We start from the raw sequence: 23742 nt of genomic DNA, 5'->3' as shown, positions 1-23742 counted from the left end.
TTCTTAGCTGTGGAACCCTTTGTTAAACTGGAACCTTTTATGAAAGTCAGAAGAGCGAAGTTCCTCTGGTTAAAGACTTGCTCAGCTTCCTTTGAGGCCCTCAGGTGACTCCTCAGAACCCCAGAACTTTAAGGACGACCGAGTGAAAATAGCTGATCTGATTCAACCCTCTCCCTTACAGATGACAGACCCCAGGCTCAGACCAAGATGATTTGCCAATGAATTCAACTTTTACCAAAGCATTTTAAATACTAACAACAAACAAATAAATAAATGAAAAGCCCTCTTTATAACCTCTTCTCTTGAACTTCTCTTAATTTTTTTCCCTAGGCTTGCCTCTGCTTCTATGCCCCCTTCCTCTCCTTGTTCTTACAGGACCTCAAAGAATGTAATACCACACGCAACCAAAATATTCCCAGGGCAGACTTCAAGGCCAGCCAAGTGGTTTCCACTCCCGCCTCAGGGACAATGTTTGGTGAACCACTAGGGTGCCCAAGCTATAAAAAATTAGAACTAGCAGAGGGGAGAAGCAAGTGGGAAGAATTCCACAGAGCAACCAGCCCTAAGCGGTGACCACATGAGGGACATAGAACCCACAGATCTAAGACCTAACCATCCTGTGACTACAAAGCAATGTCAAACTTCCTTCTCATACCCAAGCCATCAAACTTGAGCCTCTTTGCATTTGACTACAGGAAAGTGCGTCCATACCAGGTCCCCTTCCCCAAATCTCCTTGGGGATCATCACGGACTTCCCTCATGTTCCATAAATCTGTCCTGCTTATCACTTGCTGCCTCCACCACCCTCTGGCCCTACTAGTGCCCTAAGCCACTACTCTACCTTCCTTGCTGCCCTGAAACCTGACTCTCAAGGCAGCTACTGTTGCTTTGTCTTTACCCCAAACATGGGCACAATCCTTCTCTTATTTCCCCTCAGTGTCAGTTGATAACATACTGTAACATTAATTAAGATGTTAGGAAAGACTAGAGCATGATCAAAGATAACTGCAACTCCAGCACCTAAAAGTAGCTACGCCGCAGAGCTGCTGTGCAAGTCCGCAGACCCTGGGGCGAGAATTTTGCTCTTAAGCTCTGGTCTCAGGCTTATTTTTCAGGAGTCCTTTCTCCGCCATGCCCCACCACCCTCCATAAGTCCAAACCCCAACCTCCTGAAGAACAAAGAGAAGAGAGATTTTCTCAGGGGAAAACAAAAATCTAAGGCAATTTATTTCCACCTATGAAGAAGGCAAACACTGAGATCACTAGCCCTTCTAGTCTCAAACGTCTCCATTTCTGAAGAGGATCATTATTTTACCATCGTTTAAACAAAGGCCTTTAAAATCATTTTCTAAAATACAAACAACCACCTATCCTCAAGGTGAAGTACAGCCCCCACACTAAAGAAGCAGAAGCAAAATAAAACAAAACCATCAAAAACAATTGCTTAAACTTTTAAAATGGCATTCTTCCTACTTTTAAGCATTGATGTTGCACAAAAACATCTTCACCAATGAGAACATAAAAATGTCCTCAACATTACTAATCATTAGGGAAATACAAATCAAAACCATGAGATACCACCCCACACCCATCAGGATGGCTATTATTATTTTTAATTAAAATAATTTTAAAAAAACAGAAAACAAGTGTTTGTGAGGATGTGGAGAAACTGGATCCCTTTTGTTCTGTGGGTGGGAATATAAAATGGTGTAACCACTGTGGAAAACAGTATGGAGGTTCTTCAAAAAATTAAACATGGAATTACCATCTGATCTAGCAATCCCACTTCTGGGTATAGACTCAAAAAAATTGAAAGCAGGTTCATGAAGAGATATCTTTGCTCCCAAGTTCATAGCAGCATTATTCACAATAACGAAAAAGAGGAGGAGAGAACCCAGGTGTCCATCGATGGATGAATGGATAAATAAAAAGTGGTATGTCCATACAATGGAATATTACTCAGTCTTTAAAAAGGAAGGGAGCCCGGGGTTGGGGGTAGAGAGGAATGGGGACGTGCGGTTTAATGGCTATGGAGCTTCAGTTTGGGAAGATGAAAAAGTTCTGGAGATGGATGTTGATGATGCTTGAACAACAGTGAATGCCACTGAGCTGTATGCTTAGAAATGGTTAAGAGGGTAAATTCTATGTTATAAATATTTTGCCACAATTTTTTAATTTTTAACACAATAAATACATGGGGGGGTATTGGAGGAGAACCACCTTGGGATTCAGAACACCTCATAACAGGTACATCGATCCTTCTCATAGAACATGAGGTTTGAGGGGACCTTTAAGCCACTATACCGGGGAGACTCTTTCTGATGGCAAAGAAGACAGGCTTGTCACCTGTGGCCACTGAGCACTTAATGTGACAAGTGTGACTAAGAGCTGAATTTATTTCGTGTTCATTGTTATAATTATAAATAGCTACCTGTGCCTGGTGGGTAGCATGCTGGACAGCACAGGCCCGCAAGGCCACAGACCCCAGGTCCTCTTGGGAACACACAACAGCTCTGATGACTTATGAACAACCATGGTGACTGGCCTCAGGAGTGGGCAACTGCTGCCTGCAGCTCCAGGCTCTGCCATCCTGGTGACTCTACACTCTGCCTCAGCTCTTCCGGGAACTGAGCACACCCTCATTGTCACTTTCAGGGCTTTCTCTATCTTCTTCTGCGCACTGGTTTTCTTGGAGGACCCTCTATAGCATTCCCACACAGCATCACCCAGTATTGACTCCAATGTCTCCAAGTACCCAGCAGCAGCACATCGCTTCCAAAAGCATCCTATTTAAGTCTCAGGACTGTTCTATTAGAAAGGGTGTTCTTGGGGCCGGCCTGGTGGCTCAGGCAGTTGGAGCTCTGTGCTCCTAACGCCAAAGGCTGCCAGTTCGATTTCCACATGGGCCATTGCTCTCTCAACCACAAGGTTGCCAGTTCAATTCCTCAACTCATGCAAGGGACAACAACTTGACTTGGGAAAAGTCCTGGAAGTACACACTGTTCCCCAATAAAGTCCGGTTCCCCTTCCCCCAATAAAATGTTAAAAAAAAAAAAAAAGGTGTTCTTCAGGAGTGACTGAAACCTGTTGAAAAGGAAGATCTTGGAGAGCTGCCTAATAACGAAAGGACCAGGGCCAAGTTCCCCAGCCTTCTGTCCTTCTCTACACTGAGAAGCTAGGTGACTGGTGGCTCCAAGCCAGACCTGGCTTGCAGAGGTGTTTGGGGTTGCCCCACAGTTCCCAACCTTGAAAAATTGATATATTTTACATAAAAAATCCAGATCTCAGACTCCCTTTCAGAAACAGGATGTCCTGGCAATGTTGGGCCTGCACTCCTGCCCGGTAACAGCTGGACCTGAGTCACTGCTCCCACAAAAGATGGAGCACATGCTCTCCATTGGTCCCTAGGGGCCTGTCAATCATTCCCAAGATGGGCCTGGCCCGCAGAAACATTTGTACTTGAGACCCCCATTGGCAAGGTACAATTAAAGAACCACATTGAAAGAATCCGTTATATGCCCCTCTCCCATCCCCAGCTCACCAGAGGGCAGAGAAAGTCATATTCCTCTTAAGTTTTCTAGCACCAAATGTAAAGTCTTGAACATAGTAGGTGCTTGATATACATTCATTAAACTGAAGTGAGTTTTTCTTTTCTTTTAAGAGAGAGAATTCTGAATCACACAATGTTCCTAACTGGTTATCTAACCGAGAAAGGATAAATGATTTGCCCATTGTCATGGTTGGAACATGAACCATGTCCCCAGGACATTGCTTTGCTCTAAACTCTAGCTACCTGTGGTCTCAAAGGACATTGTTATGACAGTGTCATACATCCAGGGCGGCCCGACAGCCTGGACCCCCTAAGGTCAACATGCTAGCAAGGCTCCGTAACACAGCAGCCTTCCCTGCAGGGTGCCGACGTTCTCCAGAGCACACAGCCACAGTCCGTGCAAGGGAAGCCACAAAAGGTTGTGAAAGCTATTTTTAAACTTCCAAAGACCATACTGTACATTAATAATAGGAGCGTCTAAGTGCCCTGGTGTTATGGCCCCAGTCAGCACACCATCTAAATGCCGAAGATAATAATCTTGCCTTTTAATAGTAGCCCCTTGAAAAGCAGCCCTGTTAAATGTAGTGTTGCATTAAATGGAAGTGCTTTTGAATAGGCTAGGCTCCATTTCTTTATGAAGAAAATCTCTGTGAATCACCATCTTCCTGCAGTGACACATTCCTGTTATTCAACTGGATGCTTCACTGGGTTTTTTGTGGAAGCGGAAGCTGAAAATATTTTACTAACTATAAATATCCCTATGTGGTTATAGGTTATTTTCTGCCTATGTTCTCCCTCTTATCCATTCCCTTTCTCTTCTCAAGTTTTCACACCTTCCATTTAGGAGCTAGCTCTTCTTTTTTTACACTTTGTCTAGTCTTCAGTGTTTGTGGAAGACTTAGTGTAACCACTGGGTCCTCTTAATGGTTTGGGGATCCCCAAATAATAAATATCAAATAATACTAATTACCATTGACGGAGTTTCTGCTGGGTGCCAGGTACTAGATTAGGGACATGCCTTTATATGCATGAAAATATTCCATTTTTAATCCGGATGTGTCAATAGAAGTTGTGGCCAAATTATTCGACAATTATCAGTCAAATAATGAGGCAAAGCCAAGAGATATGCAGAAAGAAGGCACATGTTATTTTAATACTTTAAGAGTGGTATGGTCCTAAGACATAAGTATTTTGCGAAAAGAATGCAGGTCTAATTTCAGTTCAAAGGTCCTTTGGAATCAGATGGAAAAGACATTTCTGTTACCTTAAGAGCCAAAGGAATACAAAATCCAATTAATTGATCACCATGGTGGGGTCTCTGTCATGGACTATAACTAGTTCTCCATAGTTTCCATCAGTGTCACAAAAAAAGTCTGAAATTAAACTTAAAAACTTAAGAAGGATGTAGATGTCTGAATCTGTAACTTCAGAACATAAATTGTTAATTTGCAAACTGAAATAAACTATAAAATTGTCTTTCATACTCAAAATAAATAGCCCTTGAGGATATCCAAAAACTTCTCTGTAAAAGATCAATATTTGGAGCCCTGTTCCTGACATCTAAGATGAATGGAGCCTAAGTCGTCCCCGGAAACTACTCCACCTGCATGAGAGACTCCTGTTACCATACAGACTGCCTCATGGCATCATTGCCCACGCCAACACCCCCAACACCCGCCCTGCCCCTGCAACCTCTGAGAGTTCTCAGGCCATAGATCTGAGAGTGAGTCTTCCACTCAAAAACCTGTCAGAGGCTCAAGCAGCAGCATTGCAAGTTCCCAACACCTTCCCAGAAGCAGAATTCCTTCCCCATTCAGTATTTGTGGACCAAAAGTTTTCCTAAGGGCTGGAGATCCTTAAGACACCTAGAGATTAGAGAGACTAAGGACATGACTAAGCTTCTTTACTTGCCTGTCAGGATGGAAAAACTTTTCCTCCACCCTCTTAGGTTCATTATCTGGAGGCCTGCAAATTAACTAAAAAGCGAGATTAACAGGAGGAAAGGAATATAAATTTTATTAATATTTTATTTGCACAGGAGTTCACAGAAAAGAAGTGAAACTAAAAGAAGTAATGAGACTCAGGCTTATACACCATTTTAACAAAGGAAAGGGGGTTTGGGCTTCAAGAGATGATGAATTGTGGGAAAGAGACTAAAAATATCAGGGGGAACTAATGGAAGATAAGGGTTACTTTAGTAAGTTATGTTTATGCAGACTCATTTCCATGCCAGCTCTCTATCTCCAGTGATGAGTGGCTCTCCTCTTCCTAATATGAGAAACTAATGCTACTTTTAGGCAGAGAAGAGGAGGGAAAAGAATTCCTCCTACATCCATTGATTCTCAATTGCCTTCAGCTCAAAACAATCCTTATGCCAAAGCGGCATATTTGGGGTGGCATATCCTGATCCCTTTCACCTGGTACATTGTAAGGGCCTAATAAATGTATATTTATTGAATGTATGAATGAGCTAAAAGTTCCTTTGCCAGTGCCCACAAATGTTAAATGCAATACTGAAACCTGACTCACACCACAGTTACTGACATGTAGAATGTTGAGAAGGCCACAGTGCGTACATGTGGATCTTTGTAAGGGTTAATGAGTGCCTTTCTGAATCTCAGTGTAGCAGCTGCAGATGACATCAGATTTTCTGCCACAGTGGCTTAAATCAAAACAATGAATCCACCAAGGGGAGGGCCAAGGCACCACTGGGGTTTACATGGAAGGACTGGGCAGAGGGGTGCAAACAAATGAGAGTAAGAACGATTTTCCCTGCTGTTTGAGAATACCTCAAAATTGTGCACATTTGGGGCAGTTTTCACAAAAGAGTAACTGCCTGTCTCACTGGGGAAAAGATACACAGGGCAGACGTCAGGAGGTACAGGAGGACTGTGTATTTCGGTGCAGTGTTGGGGCATGACAGAATGTTGGGAATTTGCTTAATTAGTTTGAACAACAAATGCACATGAACTTCCTTTGTTCCCCCAGGGCCTCTTGTCAGGTAAAAGCACTGCCACATCACACATGGTTGTAATCATCACATTCCTAATAAAACACACATTCTGGAATATTTAACAGTCCATTTCCTAGACCCCAAAACCTAAGAAACAACCATAGCCTTCAGAATTGCAGTAGGAACAATCCAGACGCGTGAATTCTTCGGTGAAACCCACGGAGGAACAGCTGACAAGTGGTCTGTACGTTCTTGCCTACCTGTACTCTGTATGCCTCTGTACTCTAGTGTGACCACATTTATACGCGACTGTCTCACAGCCCCACACACCAAAACCCTAGAGAAAGAATGGCAAACTGGAAAAGCACTCTACAGCGTTCTTTTTCAGAAAGTCTCAGGACAGGTATTTTCTTAGCAGTTATGGGCTCATCATATTCAATTAATTCCCTACAGCCAACGACGTCACTTTCTGTAATAACTCTGAAGAGACCAAGGAAGTGATGCAACTCTACCTCCTCCAACAACCATCTGTAAAGCTTTCACTTGCTGCATTCGGGGCCCATTCCCAAGACTCCAGAAAGTGTGAACAGCTCAAGGGTAAGTCCCAAAGGCAGGAAGAGATGCGACGGAGGCAGGGAGCCACGGTGATGGAAGAAAAAAAAAATCACATTTCTCTCACACAGAAGGAAACAGATGCCCAGGTGGTAAACATAACTTCCAATTACTTGCCTTAAACCAACCCTGACATTTAAAGTTACCGTCTTTCATCAACAAACAAGCAGAAGATCCAGTCTGTAAATAACAAGGACTTTATACTCTAAATTTAGGGTTTTTACATGAAACTCTACCTTCATTGCAGCATTTCCTCTTTGTGGTGGAACAAGCAGGCTCCAATCTTTGTGGTTCTACTGCCCTTCTCATGAAACACTGAGCCAGACGGGAACAGACTAAGGACTAGTTTTCTCAAAATGTGAAACTAGGACCACCTGTTTCAGAATCAGCTGCGCAGCTTGTTAAAAATGCAAATTCCTAGGCCACACCCCAGACCTACTGACTCCAGCTCTCCAGGGTCTCTGCCTTTTTCACTAGTGCCCTCAGTTACTGCCCTCAGATGAGTCTTCTGCATAATAAAATTTGAAAACTACTGATACAGAAAGTATATAACGCTAGTGCAAGGGTCACAGAGTTTTCACAAGGAGGAACCAAGACGTGCTATCACCTGTAGGAGTATTCTCAGATGCCGCGGGGAAGCCAGGATACAGCACTGTTTCGCAAACAACAATATAAATGAGAATTCTGATCCACTTGCTCCTGCTCCAGGAGCCTGAGGTTGGCGGAAAGTCCATATTTCCAATAAACTTCCAGGTCCTGGACTACCACCACCAATGCTTTGAGTACAGCTAGACGATTGTTTATAACCCAAGAGCCTGGGTTAGATAAGATATACCAGGAAGTTCCTTATACTCAATAGTCGATCTTACCCACAGCCTACCAAGCAGACTATTTTGGAACACCAACCTCTCTTGTAAAATGCAAATACTCCCCCAGAAGGATGAAGCTTAGTGTGACTTAGTTTAAAATCAGATTGCTATCCTCTTAGCTGAATGCAGCCGCCGCCCCCCCCGCCCCCCCATGGTGGAAGTTTTAACTAGAGGGGAGGGGGTAGGCGGGACTGAATGGTATCTGCCCTGAGGGCCTGAGAGAGAAACGGCCTCCGAGGGTTTGGGCTCCAGCAGGAGAGAGGCCAACGAGTGTGAGAGGGCTGCTAGGTAGAAGGGAGTCAAAGACAAATTTGCGCAGTTGTGATCTTACAGATCATAATAGGGAGCCCGCTGTGTGCTAAGCCCCGGGCTCGGGCCTGGGATACTCTCACAAACAAGATGCAGTCCTGCCCCTGAACATCCGCAGGCCCAGCAAGGTGGCCTCCAGCGCTGAGGGAGGAACCAGCCCCTGACATTCTCTCGAGTTTGGCAAGGTGCCATTGGTTGTTGACACCACCCTAAGCCAAGGTAAGGCAAGATCTTAGTCAATACTGTAATGTTTGCAAACAATAAAGAATACACTAAAATGCACAAGAGGCAGCCTAGATTACTGTCCATTTGACTCCTGCTGATAAAGCCTTTGAAAATTAAATCACTACCTGCCAGCTAACACCGAGGGGTCTGCAGGCTCCATTTTAGTCACTAGAGTTCATTGAATCTCCAGTCCTTCCTTAAGAATTCCACACATGGAATTCTCCATAGAATGATGACTATCAGAAAGTTTAAAACAATTAATGTGGGCCATTTAAATTAAAATCTTAAATTAAGGAAAAGTCATATATGGGAAGAAAACACTTTTCCTCTACCTTCTTAGGTTTAGTGTATGGGGCCTGCAAATTAAATTGACAAATGACAGATTAACAGAAGAAAAGGCACACAACTTTTATAAATGTTAATATTTTTATGCACATGGGGGCTGCAAAGAAAAAAGTCCACTTTAGCAAAGGATGAGGAATTGTGGAGAACTGACTAGACAAAGAAAAGGGATTTAGGCTTCTAGTAGTGATAAATTGTGGGAAGGTGAATAAGAAATATATGGGGGAAACTAATGGAAGGTAAGAGTTATTTTAGTAAGGTCTGTTTATATAAATTCACCTCAGCCTTGACACCCCTTCTCCAGTGATATGACTGCTCCCCCTTCCTGGTACAAGGCAGTCACCTTTCTCACAGGAAATTTATGTCCTGCTTTTAGGTAGATGGCGGAGGGCAGAGAGCTCTTCCTTTGTCTGCTGTTTCTCAATTGTCTTCAGCTCAAAATAATCCTTATGCCAAAGTGGCGTTTTGAGGGGTGGCATATTCTAATCCACTTCAGTCATTAAAATCTTCTCTGTACCCTATAACTCAAGTTCAGAACCCTCAAGCCCAGGTTTAGAGGGTGACTCAGCCTCCCTCCTTCACTCCCAGACAGAACCCATTTGTCCTTCTTCAAGCCCTGGCTTTCTCCCACAATGCACCTGTGCCTCCAACAGCCCCAGCTCAGCCAGTGACTTCCCTGTTTTGTGATCTGTTGCATATCCAATAACCACACAAAGTTTTTCTGAACTTTGTAAGTTGATGTCTTTATGAGGTGATGTCTCTACTCCTAATACCCCGTCACCCCTCCCAGCACCATGACTCACTAATTTCCTTTATAACAGCATCAGCTTCCTTAAACACACTACAGTCCTTGCTGCTTTATAATAGGTTGAAGTCCTACTTCATCCACTAACCTTATGGAAGTCATTTAAACTTATTAAATCTATTTCAATTTACAAATAGGAATAAGAATATGTACTTCACAGAGCTGATGTAAGGAATAGATGAGATAATATTGCAAAGTGTCGCTGCAGTTTTTTACAATACTTACTTAATTTTGTATGGCTGGAAAATGTGTAAGGTCTTTTGTGTCAATTTCTTAAGGCCCTACTATGTTTCCAGGGCTATTTGACATGCTTTCTGTTCCTTCAGCAAGGATTTAGAGCATTTACTATGGTCTAGCCTCTAGACAGTGGCTAGATCAGGAATCAGCAAACTATGCCAGCTGTTGTTGTACAGCCAAAAGCTAAGAATGGTTTTTACGTTTTGCACTGGGTTGAATAGAGTGCCCCTAAAATTCATGTTCACCAGGAATTTCTAATTGTGACCATTTTTGGAAATAGGGTCTTTGCAGATGTAAGGGTGTTGATATAAAATCCTACTATGAGTCTTAAATCCAATGACTGGTGTCGTTTTAAAAAGAAGAGAAGACCCAGGGACACACAGGGAGGCCACACGAAGGCAGGGACAGAGATTGGAGTGATGCAGCTATACACCGAGAAATCACGGATTTCTAGGAGCCAGCAGAAGCCAGCAAAGGGCAAGGAAGGATTCTTCCCTAGAGCCTTCAAAGGGACTATTGCCCTGCCAACATCTTGATTTCAAACTTGCAGACTCCTGAACTGTGAGAAAATAAGGTCTGTTGATTTAAGCCACCAATTATAGCAATTTGTTATGGCAGCCCTAGGAAACAAATACATATTTTTGAATGGTTAAAAAAAGAAAAAGAAAAACAGTATTTCATGACACAGGAAAGTTACATGCAATTAAAACTTCATTATTTATAAATAAAGTATTATTGGAACACAATCATATTCATTTGTCTCTGTGTTCTTTTGTGCTACAGCAGCAGACATAAGCAATTGTGACAAAGACAGTATGGTCAGCAAAATCTAAAATATGCACTACCTGGCCCATTACTTAAAATGTTTGCCAACTCCTGTGCTAGATGCTTGGGAATAAGATAGATATAACCCCTGCCCTCATGCAAAGCATATGATGGTAAGGGAAAATAGACATTAAGCAACTGATTACAAAATTGACAAGTTGCAACAGTGATCTTTACAGTCATGAATGGTATTGTAACTGAAGAATGAAGCAAAAACCATGAGAAGTGTACAGAATCCAATCACATGTCATCTTCACATCTGTAATAGAAACCAATCCATGTAATACCCGTTCAAAAAGGTTTAGGAAAAAATCTGATGGAATGTCATTAATGTGTCATTAATGTGTCTTTGGTGCCCATTCCAATTATCTACTGACACCTGACAACCCTCCCAAACTTATCAGAGTAAAACAACAACCATTTTTATCATGCTCAAGGATTTCGACTCAGGAATTCAGACAGTAAACAGAAAGAATGACTTGTCTCTGCTCCACAGTTTCTGGAGCCTCTGTTACAAAGACTCAGATGATGAGGGGCTGGAATTTCCTGGAGGCTTCTCCGCTCAAATATTTGGCACCTTGACGAATGATTCAAGGTTCAGCTGGGACCTGTTGACGGAAGCACCTACACATGGCCTCTCCATGTACCTTGTGCTTCCTCATAATGGTGGTCTCAGAGTAATCAGACCTCTCTGCATGGTGAATTAGATCTCCAAGAGCAAGTAAGTGTTCAGTGAACAAACTGGAACCTATACGGGCTTCTATGACTTAGCCTTGGAAGTCACATAATGCCACTTCTATGGTATTCTGTTGGCTGGAGCGGTCCCCAGGCCAGCTTAGATCCAAGTGGAGGGTACATAAACCTTGAGTCTTGATGGAAGGTGTGTCAAAGAATATGCAGCCATGTTTAAAAATGACCACAGAGTCAGGTGGGAAGATATTAAGATGTTGCAGGAGAGCCAGAGAAATGCAAAATCCTACCTAATTGAAGAAATTAACCTCAAGCTGAGATGAGCATTGCATATTTAAATCAGACAGAAGAATTGGACAATAAATATTTCAGTTGAAAGACCCTGTCTGTGAAAACAGCACCTTAGCAAGGTATGAAATCCAGGTGATGATGATGATGAAAATGGTTCCCTGAGCCCCTCAATGGCAAGAATCAAACTTTTCGTCTCAGCCAAATATCTCCCTGGTTACAAGGCAACATCAATGTACTGAGACAGCACCCTCAACTTGCTTGGGAAAATCCATTTTTCCTTAGTGGGTAAGTGTCTGTTAACATTGGGAAGGTTTAGAATTAATGAAATAAATCAAACCTGTGGTGTTAACACTTTTATGTTAAATTTAGAAATGATATGGCCATACATGAAGATATTGTGGTATTTAAAAGAATCTGGCAAATGAAGTATTTAGTAGATTGGCCTCATAATTCTGATTTAAGAGGCATAATTGAGGAATTGATTTTGACTTATGATTGCTCACCTCCTTCAAGTCTTTGCTCAAATTTCTCCTTCTTGGTGAGGCCTAACCACTTAATTTAGTAGAATTGCCCCCTCTCCACCCCAATGCTGATCCCCCTAACATTTCTTCTTTCCAAAACACCCCCTTCTAACATACTTCCTAATGTCCATATTTATTATTTATTGTCTTTTCTTCTAACTAGAATGTAAATTTAACAGGAGCAAGAACTTTGTTTTGTTCATAGATGAGGCTCAAGCACCAAGCCCAAGGAGCCCATAGTAGGTGTTCAACAAATATTTGTTAAATTAAATATTAATGTTTATAAACAGTTGCAGAACTTTTGAGAGAAAAAGATTCAGATTCACTATATTTGTAAGTTTAATTTATTTGAATTATAAAAACTATTTAAACACTTGGGAGGGTTTGGTTTGTTGTTCGGATCATTGATATGCTTAAAAAGAAAAGTGAACATATTAAATTTGTACATGTAACTAAGAATGTCTAAGGGAATATAATTAACTAGTTTACAAAAGTCTATTATGAGTGTAAAAATCTGCAGTAGTTATAGCTACAAGAGTAAGATTTATAAGTCAAAGTGAAATGTTTAAGGAAACTAAGTTTTTTTTTAACTTAAACTTTTAACTCTAATACATCAAATATTATTTTTTAAACCCCAAAGTAGTTGCAAAAGGTCATTGCATATAAAATCCCCCATAACACACACACACACACACACACACACACACACACACACACACACACCATTCATGTTATCTAACATTACAAAGGCGAGAGTAAGCTACTCTAGTTGAGGGTGTTTTAAAACTGACCGAAGTAAATTTGGTGAAATATAACTCAGTTTATGAATCATGTAAAGGTTAGTGATGTCCCTACAATCTCACCACCAAATTATAGAGAAAGCCAGTCTTAGACCAAGTTCAGTGATACATACTGACATTTCATAAACTTTTATTAGCAAGTAAGCACACGGCATTTTCTAGAAATCCTTCCGTATGGCCAAAGGGTCCCTGCTCTCTATCCTTTCAGATGAATGAACAGTTCAACAACTGTCATCTTGTAGCTGGTGTCAGGCAGCAGTCAGAAGTCCCCCAGACCTGTGTCTGGGAACAGGACTGTTTAGGAATCAAGACTCAGGAGCCATGCCCACAGGTACCTGCTACAGGCCTCTACATTCTTCCTCTCTGTTCCTGCAGGTTAACGAGTCTCTAAGATATTCTAACCAACATACAAATGCTGAGTACGTGCAGTTTCACCAGGAGCCCATTTGTAGCATTCATCAAGCTCCTCAACACCATTTCTAATATTCACTATGCTAATTAGAAAAGCAACTGGCAGTGGCATAAGCCCTTATCTGGAGCAGCCTCAAAAATGTGGGTGACATGTCACTGTCCCAACCCCATACAGCCTCCTGGCTGACCCCACTCACTCCCTACGGAAGTTTCTCTCTGCTATGCTGCCCTATTCCCTCAAAAGGTGACTGTCCAACACCGTGGAGATCTGTGGATTGAGGTACTGCCAGCATCAACAACAGACTCTGCTTCAAAGTTCTCTGCTAGGTAATTCCATTTGTTTGTCAAAAACTTCCTCTCAAGCTGCATAAATGCCATAGGTTTGTGCATAGTGACGTATCCTCTCTCTCTCTGTTCCAGTTGGTGGTTCCAAAGCTACTCAAAAATTTGTGTGGCTTTTCCAGCTGTTGCTCTTGACAACTGAGGAACATTCTCCAATACTAAACAAGTGACATTACTCTTAAATACACAAATGTTCATTTGTAGAAGATAAGTGCCATGACACGGATTCAGTGACACAGATGCTCAACACTGGCAACTTGGGTGGACATCAAACACAAGACTTGCAAATAGTTTTCCTTTTATAAAATCATTAAGTGAGATGTAATTAAATTTTCAACAAAAAAAATTTTAGTGTGTTTCCTTAAATACTTTTGATTTTAAAACTTTAGACACTTTATAATTTGTATTTTTTCCTTTTGTTTTTAATAATTTTTAATTTTGGGGGAGAAAACTTGATAATGTATAAATAATCTTAAATTTTCAGCTTTTAACATGAGTTTCCATTAGCTCTTGATGAAAATACACTCAAAATGTTAAAAATAGTATCACCATCCATAAAACACAAATTGTGTAAAAATTATGAATATAACAAAACAGAGATTTTGCTGAAAGAAACACAAGAAAAATAAATATTAGAGAATCAATACATTGTGGGACAGGAAGAAACTTCCTCTCTACCCTTCAATGTTTTTTCAATGGGCCTAATAATTAAATCTACATGAGACAAATTAACAAGAGAAAATAACCAAATTTAATTACATATGTATGTGTAGGAATCCCACATACACATGAGACTCAGAGACTCCACATGCATGAGGGGTTCCGAGACAGAAAGTTAAAATGAGGTGTATAAGATATTCTGAGCTAAGGATGAGCTCAGACACGTTGGGGCTTCAGAGGGGAGGAAGGTCATTGCAGGACGATAAGAAAAGTAGCTGTTCAGTAATTAGCAGTTTGTCCTGCCACATAAATAGGTCATAAAAAGTTATTTGTGGTGATAACTCTTATTATGCAAAAGACCCCTAATTTAAATTTAAATTTAAATTCTTCTAAGTAGTGAAGGGAGACAGGGAGCCAAAGATTCTCTTGAGCCCACAGGGTTTCAGTTGCCTTTAGCTCAAAATAATCTGCATACCACAGAGGCACATCTTAGGGTGACTTGCTCTGAACCTCTACAACATAACGTTTATGAATTATATACATCTTTGTGTGATTGCTGATCCAAACACCTCCAGCCCATCAGTAAAACACTGACATGAGCAATCATCATTGAATTCAGTTGCCTTTGATAGATTGCCAACTTTTATTCGTATAAAAACACGGGTTTATAAGTTTGACAATTAATGATGATATATTTCACAAGGTAGAGGATACAAAATTAATTATAAATAAGCAGTTTGTTAGTTATGATCTATAACTTTCAAATATTTAGGTACATGGTCCTTTGGCTTCCATGTATACCCTTGTCCTGGGCCCCTGCAAAGTGTTAGGGGCACCTAAATGTGAGGCCCTGAAGAGAACAGTGGTTGATCTTGTACATTGGTGGTTGGCCTTGACTAAGTGCATTTCTGATTAGAAAGCTAGCTGTGCCGGGGACTTAACTGCAACAGAATACTCTCTGTGCAGAAATTTTAAAAGGAAAAGACAGACATCCTGTGTGGAAAAGTTGAACCTTTGTGATCTTTTGATGGGTGTGTAAAATGGTACAGCCACTGTGTAACACAGAAAGAAGGTTCCTCAAAAAATTAAACAGAATTACCATATGATCGAGCAATCCCACTTCTGGGTATATACCCAAAAGAAGTGAAAGCAGGATGTCTTGAAGAGATATTTGTACACCCATGTTCATAGCAACATTATTTACAATAGACAAGAGGGAAAAGCAACCCACATCCATCCACAGATGAATGGAAAAACAAACTGTGTTATATCCATACAATGAAATATTATTCCGCCTTAAAAAGAAAGAAAATTCTGACACAATGTATAATATAGATTAACCTTGAGGATCTTAAGCTAAGTGAAATAGACCAGTCACAAAAAGACAAATACTGTGTGATGCTACTTATATGAGACACTTAGAGTAGTCAAAGTCTTAAAGAAAGAAAGTAGAGTCATGGTTGCCAGGGGATAAGGAGAGAGAGAAGTGGGGAGTTATTGTTTAATGGGTACAGAGTTTCAGTTTTGCAAAATAAGAAGAGTTCTGTTGACAGGCTGCACAATATGAATATTCTTAACATCGCCGTAATGTACACTTAAAAACGGTTAAAATGGAGACAGAAAAGGAAAAGAGCCATATGATTTCACTCACATGTGGGATATAAAATAGGAAACAACAAACAAACAAGAAAAACAAACAAATACACAGACAGACAACAGAATGGTGTTTGCCAGATGGGAATGGGAGGAGCGGGAGGATGGAGAGTAAAAGGGATCAACTATATGATGATGGAAAGAGACTAGACTTTGGATGGTGAGCACACAAGGCATTATACAGATGATGTTTTATAGAGTTGTATACCTGAAACTTATATAAGGTTACAAACCAATGCTACCCCAATACATTTAATTTAAAAATAGTTAAAATGCTACATTTTGTTATGTACATTTTACCACAATTGTGTTTAAAAAGTAAAGGGCAGACATCCTAACATGGGGATGCGGGGAATGCTTCTCTGAACAACTAACTTTTATTTTATTTTATTTTATTTTATTTTATTTATTTATTTATGTATTTATAGAATGCGTCACGAATTTGCTTGTCATCCTCACACAGGTACCAGAATAATCTTCTCAGTATTGGTCCAGTTTTTTAGTATATGTGCTGCCAAAGCGAGCCCTGCACAAGTAACTTTTAAACTGAGAGATGGAAGATGAGTAAGCAAGGCCAAGAGGAACTGAAAGAAAGCCAGGATGGCTGCAGTGGAGGGGAGAGGATGGGGTGGCCAGAGGCAGCCAGAGTGAAAGAGTGGGGCCTCATGAAAATGTTAGGACTTTGTTTCATCCTAAGAGCAATGAGAAGACAAAGAACACAGGTGTGTAAGGTGTGGTGTCTGTGGGACAGTTAGCAAGCACTTCAGTACACAATATCCAATGACGTGCTCAATGATGTAGTAGGGAATCTCAGTCTGGACAAGTCCTGGAGAGGGCAATGGACCTATGCAGGGAACCCAGCAGGATGTCAGATGTGCAGAACTTGATGAGTTACCAGAAGACCAGGGTTCAGGGCCCAGACTTTGTCACTGTCAGTCAGCCCTTTGCGGTGGATTCAACATGCCCTGGCAATTCATGCTGGGGGAAGGCAAAAGCCCGGATCTGTAGTTTCCAAACAGGATTCAGGAATTAACACTACCTTCTAAGCTCCCTTTTCAGTTCTGCCCTCTGCCCTACACCACCCCTACCTATGTGGCCACTCTAACCCGCCAGCTCTCACCTTTACCTGCCCTGGGCCCAGATCTCAGCCTCTACTGTGCATCACCAGGGAGTGTATCTGGTGCGTCCATCTCTCAACTCTCCTTCAGGAGACGCTATTGTTACCTGCCTTCTGGCCTCCAGGACTCTGACTGTGGAGGTCTGTCTGGTTCCTGGACTATTAGACAACCCCTGATTAGCACTTTGAACTTGGCAAGTCATTTAACCTCTCCAAAACTCAGAGCCCTGCATGAAGTGTGGGGGTGACAAGGCCAGCCCTATCACAGCTCCGGGGATATTTTGAGGACCATGTTGGATGACCCGTGTGGAAATCTCTTGTAAATCATACAGCCCGATAATGAAAGAGAACACTAGTAAGCTGTCCCCAGACAGACCGGTGGCTTCATCTCCGTAAATTGTAGCAAGTACAAGGGAGCTCATACACTGAACCAGCCCAACACAGCACATATAAGAGGTGGGCGTGTTAATGCTGATGATGACAACGAGTGTATTGGTGGAGATCACAGAGAATCTAACCGGACGCCAGATAACAGTTATTGCTATCCTACCCATCCATTCCCAAAACCTCCCACTGGCCAATGGATTTAGTTCCATTTTATAGTACATCAAGAATATTAGACTGCTCTTTGAAAAATGGATTTTTCCCCCATGTATCACCAAATAAAATCAAATACACTCCTCTTTAATTTTACAGCAACCAATTCTGGCTTTGCTAGTCTTCGCAGCAGGGTCTGTAGTTTGTGTCGAGGGCCTGGACAGTCAGCTCACACCTGTGCGACTGCGTACCTTCCCCTGTGCCACTCAGCAAAAAGAGCATACTTGTAAGAACACAGCTCCCTTCGCAATACGACAGCATGCGGGGGTGTATAGGGGGGTGTATCAGCAAGACAGGGAGATGGTTAGAAGGAAGACATTGAGCTTGTCAATCTCTCTAAGCCTCTCAGTGCCTGAGAAACAAATCATTCAACTTTCATATCCATTTCAATGATGCCAGCTCAAATAACACACATTTCCCTAATTTTTCTGTGATGAGAATGGGAAAGTAAATTTATTTGAAGTAAATCCTTTTGATTTTCAAACAAATCCTGTTGCCATAGGGGCTGCCAAGCCAGCCTCTCCTGAGAGTCAGTTCTCATTTCCCAGTGTTGCTACTTATTAATAAAATTGTAATTAATAACTCACATTGATTGAGCAATTACTACACACCAGGCACTACAATGAGAGTTTACTCTTGCATCTCATTTGAGCTTCCCAATAACCCAACAAAGCATGTATCGTTATCTCATTTTCACAGATGAGGAAACTGGGGCTCAGAAAAGTTGTTAGTTTCTTAAATTCACAAAAATTAGAAGTGTCAGAGCTAGGATTCAGAGCTAGGTCACCTGTACCAGTCTCCTAGGGCTGCCACAACAAAATACCACAAGTTGGTTGGCTTCAAACAACAGAAATTTATTTGCTTACAGTTCTGGAGGCTAGAAATCCAAACTCAAGATGTTGGCACAGTTGGTTCCTTGTGGAAGCCTGAGGAAAATCTGTGCCATGCCTCTTGGAGCTCCTGGTGCCTGCTGGCAAAGCTGCCATCCCTTGGCATTCCTCTCTGTCTCCGACTTCACCTGGTATTCTCTCCACGTGTCTCTCTGTCCTTTCCTATAAGGACAGCAGTGATCATATTTAGGTCCCACCTTAATCCAGAATAACCACACATTTGAAGCCCCCCAGCAGATGTCTGAAACCATGGATAGTACAGAACCCTAATTATATTATGTTATTTTCCTATACATACATACCTTTTCCCTTAAAGAAAGTACTTTATGGCTTCTCTTTGGCATATCTGAATTGTCAGTATCCCCACTCTCACACTTTACGCCATTATTAAGTACAATAAGGGTTACTTGAACACAAGCACTGCAATAGTGACAGTGAATCTGCTAACCAAGACAACTGCCGAGTGACTAACAGGTGGGGAGAGTGTACAGTATAGAGAGATGCTGGGCAAAGGGATGATTGACTTCCCGGTTGGGGTGGAGCAGGATGGCACAAGATTTCATCACAGAACAGTGTGCAGTTTCAAACTTATGAATTGTTTATTTCTGGAATTTTCCATTTAATATTTTGGACTACTGTTGATCACGGGTAATTGAAAACCGTGGAATGCGAAACTGTTGATAAGGAGGGACTACCTACTACATAACAAAATTTGTCATTTTAACTGTTTTTAAGTGTATCATTCAATGGCATTTACATTCACAATGTTGTGCAACTGTCAACACTATTTCCAAAGCCCTTTCATCATTCTGAGCAGAAACTGTATACCCATTAAGCAAAAACTCCTCATTCTCCCGTCCTCCCAGCCCCTGCGGATCTCTATTCTACTTTCTGTCTCTGGGAATTTGCCTATTCTAGGTACCTCATATCGCTGGAATCATGCAATACTTGTCCCTTTGTGTCTATCTTATACACTTATTTTCGAGGTTCACCTTTATATGATGCCAAGAATTAACCAAATGCCCCAGCAAAGCTGAGGAAAGTTCCAAAGTGCTTATCAGCCCATGAATAATAAAACTAGTATGCGTATGTACATATACAGAAATACTCAAATATACTGTTAATAACAGACCCATCATTATACAAAGTGGAATGAGGAGTTACTAGACAAAAACTATAAATGGGTTGTATTTCAAGTATTGGGACGGAACTACTTCATAAACTAAAGCAAAGCAATTTTGATCATATCACTTAAAACCCTTCATTAATTCTCCTTCACCTAAAGGAATCAAGTCCAAATATCTTAGTGTGGCTTTATTCTCATCTCCCCCTTTCCATCACGCAATCCAGTCATAGAGTCCCCTAAGCACTGCTTGAAATTCTGTGCCTATAATGTCCTGTTTTGCCCAACTGGTGACTTCCTATCTATCCTTTAAGACCTAGTCCAGAATTACCATCCCCCTGGGCACTTTAACTACATGGTTCTTCCTTTCTGGATAGAGTTATTCTGTGCTTTGTCCGTATTCCAATCACAAATTTCATGTCATCCTATAATCACTTAGAGAACGTGAGGGCAGGAATTCTGTTTTATCTACCTCAGTATTCCCAGTGCTGGATTCATAGTAGCTGCTTGATAAATGTTTATCAGTTTATGAATTGTTCATCTGAATGCCTTACCCCCTTTCTTGAGTTCATTTTGTCTACCTGAAAGTTATCTTTATACAATGCATGCAAATTTGTAAGCCAATTTTTTTTCATTCTCAAATCTTTTTAAATCTCAGAAATACTGGGTATTCTGGCAGTAATGACCTCCCATTTAATCCCCTTTTCAGGGATAATGTGACTGTGTCCCTGTGCTTTTGCAAAAAGAAAGAATTACATTTAACTCTCCAACCTATTTTGCTACCAACCATTCACCTATCATTCTCTGAACACCAACCTTTGTCCTTGCAGTTTCCTCTTGAGTAGCTTAAAGGAAACCGGTCTTCAGAGAGAAAAATAAATAAGACCCAAGCAACAGTTCAAAGACCCTGAAGATTTTGGTGAAAGATGTTGATCAATTCTCCTAACCAATGCTAGATAATCTCCAGAAAATGGAAACACCAATGGAAAAAGAGACACTGGACCTTAGCAAGCCACCATAGGAACATGGCAGTGACAAAGGCAAGGCTGAGACACAATTCTACACTCAAGGAGCATCCACAGCCCCTCATTCCCTTGTCTTAGGTATTTATGTTGACAGGTTTGCCTGGAGGACAAGGACTAGCTCAGATTCCGTCTGTCTCCCTCCCCATAAGCAGCAGATTGTCGTAGGAAATAAGATGCAGTACTCTGTAAACACACGCTATTAAAATGGCAATAGTAAGTTTCGATAGTAGGCTTTTTGGGTAAAGGAAAAAAGCAAGAATATGCAAGAAGATCAAATGGTTTAAGAGGAAAAACTTAACTACTCAACAAAACTGAACAGCAGAAACTACGGAAAGATACTTAAAATGTTTTTTCGTGGTAGTGGTATGTGGATGAAGCTATAAATGAGCCTCTGAACTGACTGTTCATGGAAAATAATTTGATTGTGATATGAATATTAAATTTTTTCTTAAGTCAAGAGCAAAACCTTGACATTGGTGGGGTGAGGGGGAGAAAAACTGGGAAATAGAAAGGATACAGATCTAAAAGAAAGGAAAATGAGGGGTGGGTGCTAGAGAGGACATGAATTTGGGGAGCTATGGGTGGATTATTTCTGACTTCAGAGTGACAAAGTGATTTTCTTATGAGATGGATTCTTTCTGTGAGAGAAGGGAAAAATCGGATCCAGCTATTTTGCCCCAATGGCTGAGTCAACATCTAAACCGTGGCCAGATTAACTCAAACTGACATCAGACCTTGACTGCTTGCAATAATTCTGCTTAGAATCAATATGGCGGCTCAAACCCCTAAGGTTTGGAGGCCAGAATATGAACATTTTCCTCAAAATTTCCCAAAATGAAGAAAGAGTAATTCTAGCAGAGACTTACTTTGGGAATCCTTTCCCAAAGACTCAACAGTCCTTTGATCTCCTTCATAACCCCTGAGCAGTGAGAAGTAGCATGCTACAGTAAACTTGGCACAGAACCCGGGTGTGAAAAGCAACAGGATCACAACTGCCTGAGCAGGTCTATGTGACCTTGGGCAGACTCCAAGTTTAACCAGCTCCCCACTCCGCAAATATAAGTAAAGAAATAAATAAACAGAAGAAAAAAGTAGGACCAAGAGAGAAAAAGAATGAATTAATGATTGTTAAGCACCTTGGAAATGCAAAGTGCTATTTAAATGCAAAATAAACTGGAGGATAACAAGTTGGCTTTGGCTTCAGGGAGAAAGGTTGTCAACTACAGGAGCCATTAAAAGTCACAGGCTATAAAATAGGCAGTAAAGTGGGCTTTGTTTGGCTTTGCCCTGCAGACTCATATAACCTTGTCTGAAATTCACTGTTTATCCCAGCTCAAGAGTGATCAGAAAAGCACAGTTCATCCATGACCAGAAAAACCCAGGCAACTCAAAAGGAGAACATTTCCTGTCCTTCGGAATTTTCCTACCCTTACCCCGTTCTCTGGGCACCTACTTGGTCCCAGGTGCTCCCTGTATGTGACATCATTCCAACTGTGGATGCTAAAGGGGTTCTATGGAAAGTAACCTTACAGGGTGATCTGATCATAAATTCCTAACTGGGCAGATCATGGTGGGTAGTCACGCCCCAGACATACAACTTCTTTAGTAAAAGGCTTATCTTTGCCCTAAATGAGCCCTGTCCATTGTTTCTGTTAACACTCCTTTGAAATACCTCTCTTCAGACCCCTCCTTCTAAAGTGGACCACCCTTAAGAGAGCACATAATCTTAACTATCCTATAATCTAATCCCTTCCTTGCTTTCTCCCACTTCGTGTAATCTTCCTTATGTACCATCCTTAATTCCAAAAGCGTAAAAGAAACTGCAAAACGCTTATTCTCCAGAGCATTTGAAATCTTGCTCCCTGGCATATGTCGTCAGTTTTGGTTCAAATAAACCCTTACAAAAAGCCTCTATAGAATTAGATGTTTCTTACATTGACACAACTGAACAGCCCAGTGAAGGAGGAATGAGCACATCTTATCAAAGGGAGAATCTAAAGCTTAGTTCAGTTCAGTAACTTGCCCAACATCAAACAACTAGTTTAGGGCAGAGGCAGGAAATGAAGGAGGTCTAGCCCTGTTCAGCTGTTCTTCTATGACAATAAGAGCCTTGCATCCCTGCCCCTTGTCCTATGCCCGATCATTCACTCTGGTCCCTTTAAAACGCCAATGCAGCCGATGGTCATTGGGTTATTGGAGCACTTAGAGCAAAGTTCTGCCAAAAACAGAGAGTCACCTTCTTTTAGTTCCATATTTCCATCTGGGATTTTTTTGTTTGCTTAAAGGTCTCTCAACTATAATTTAGGGAAGGTGGATGGTAGAGTAGATTAATATTTTGTCCTCTAGAATGTCATCTTTAATTTCTAATCCTATAGATATTGAAAAGGGCAAAAAAGTATTCCTGAAGTCAGTCTGAAATGTTGGCAGATCATGAATAAATTCCTCCAATCAAGTGAATAGATGGGAATAGTCCCCAGGTAATTTTCAAACTAGTGATAAAATTCAGAATGGGTCAGATGTGTCCTTCAGGCTGCCCCTGGAGACTTCTAGGGGCTTCTTGCCTCTGTAATGAAAAACTAGGATAGCTCAGAACTTTGAAATTCTCTCATTATCGTTGCACAAGACTGCAGGTGCTGTGTTTCAGGAGGGTGTGACCCTTAATGAGCTGGTGAGAGACATCCCCTTTCTACCCAAAGGGGAGCGGGGGTTAGGAGTTAGAGGATGGCATCTGCAGGAGCCAGAGTGGTATTAAAATATCAATGTCAAGTATTTTTCACAGACTGAGGAGGCATCTGTGGGAGTTACTTGGAAAATACAGCCATTTGTTGGTTACCTAGTAAGGGAATAATGTAAAAGGATTAGATGACCTAAAAACAGCTGGACTAGGTGAGGGCA

General features: G+C 41.3%; 1 long non-coding RNA gene and 1 other non-coding gene across 2 annotated transcripts in view; both read right to left on the bottom strand.

Moving 5' to 3' along the window:
* LOC141572399 (uncharacterized) overlaps positions 1-7476 on the bottom strand; it is an 87280-nt gene extending 79804 nt beyond the window's left edge. Inside the window, exon 1 of the long non-coding RNA XR_012497762.1 lies at positions 7352-7476. This is a non-coding gene — a long non-coding RNA (uncharacterized LOC141572399). The remainder of the gene's footprint in view (positions 1-7351) is intronic.
* Positions 7477-16513: 9037 nt separating this feature from the next.
* On the bottom strand, positions 16514-16622 carry LOC141572524 (U6 spliceosomal RNA). The gene has a single exon (XR_012497849.1). It is a non-coding gene; the product is annotated as a U6 spliceosomal RNA (small nuclear RNA).
* Between the last annotated feature and the right edge of the window lie 7120 nt (positions 16623-23742).

This window comes from Rhinolophus sinicus, linkage group LG06 (assembly GCF_036562045.2).
Source record: "Rhinolophus sinicus isolate RSC01 linkage group LG06, ASM3656204v1, whole genome shotgun sequence".
Taxonomy (NCBI): domain Eukaryota; kingdom Metazoa; phylum Chordata; class Mammalia; order Chiroptera; family Rhinolophidae; genus Rhinolophus; species Rhinolophus sinicus.
Note: the sequence above shows the minus strand (reverse complement) of the source record. Positions and strands in the feature narration are given on the sequence as shown.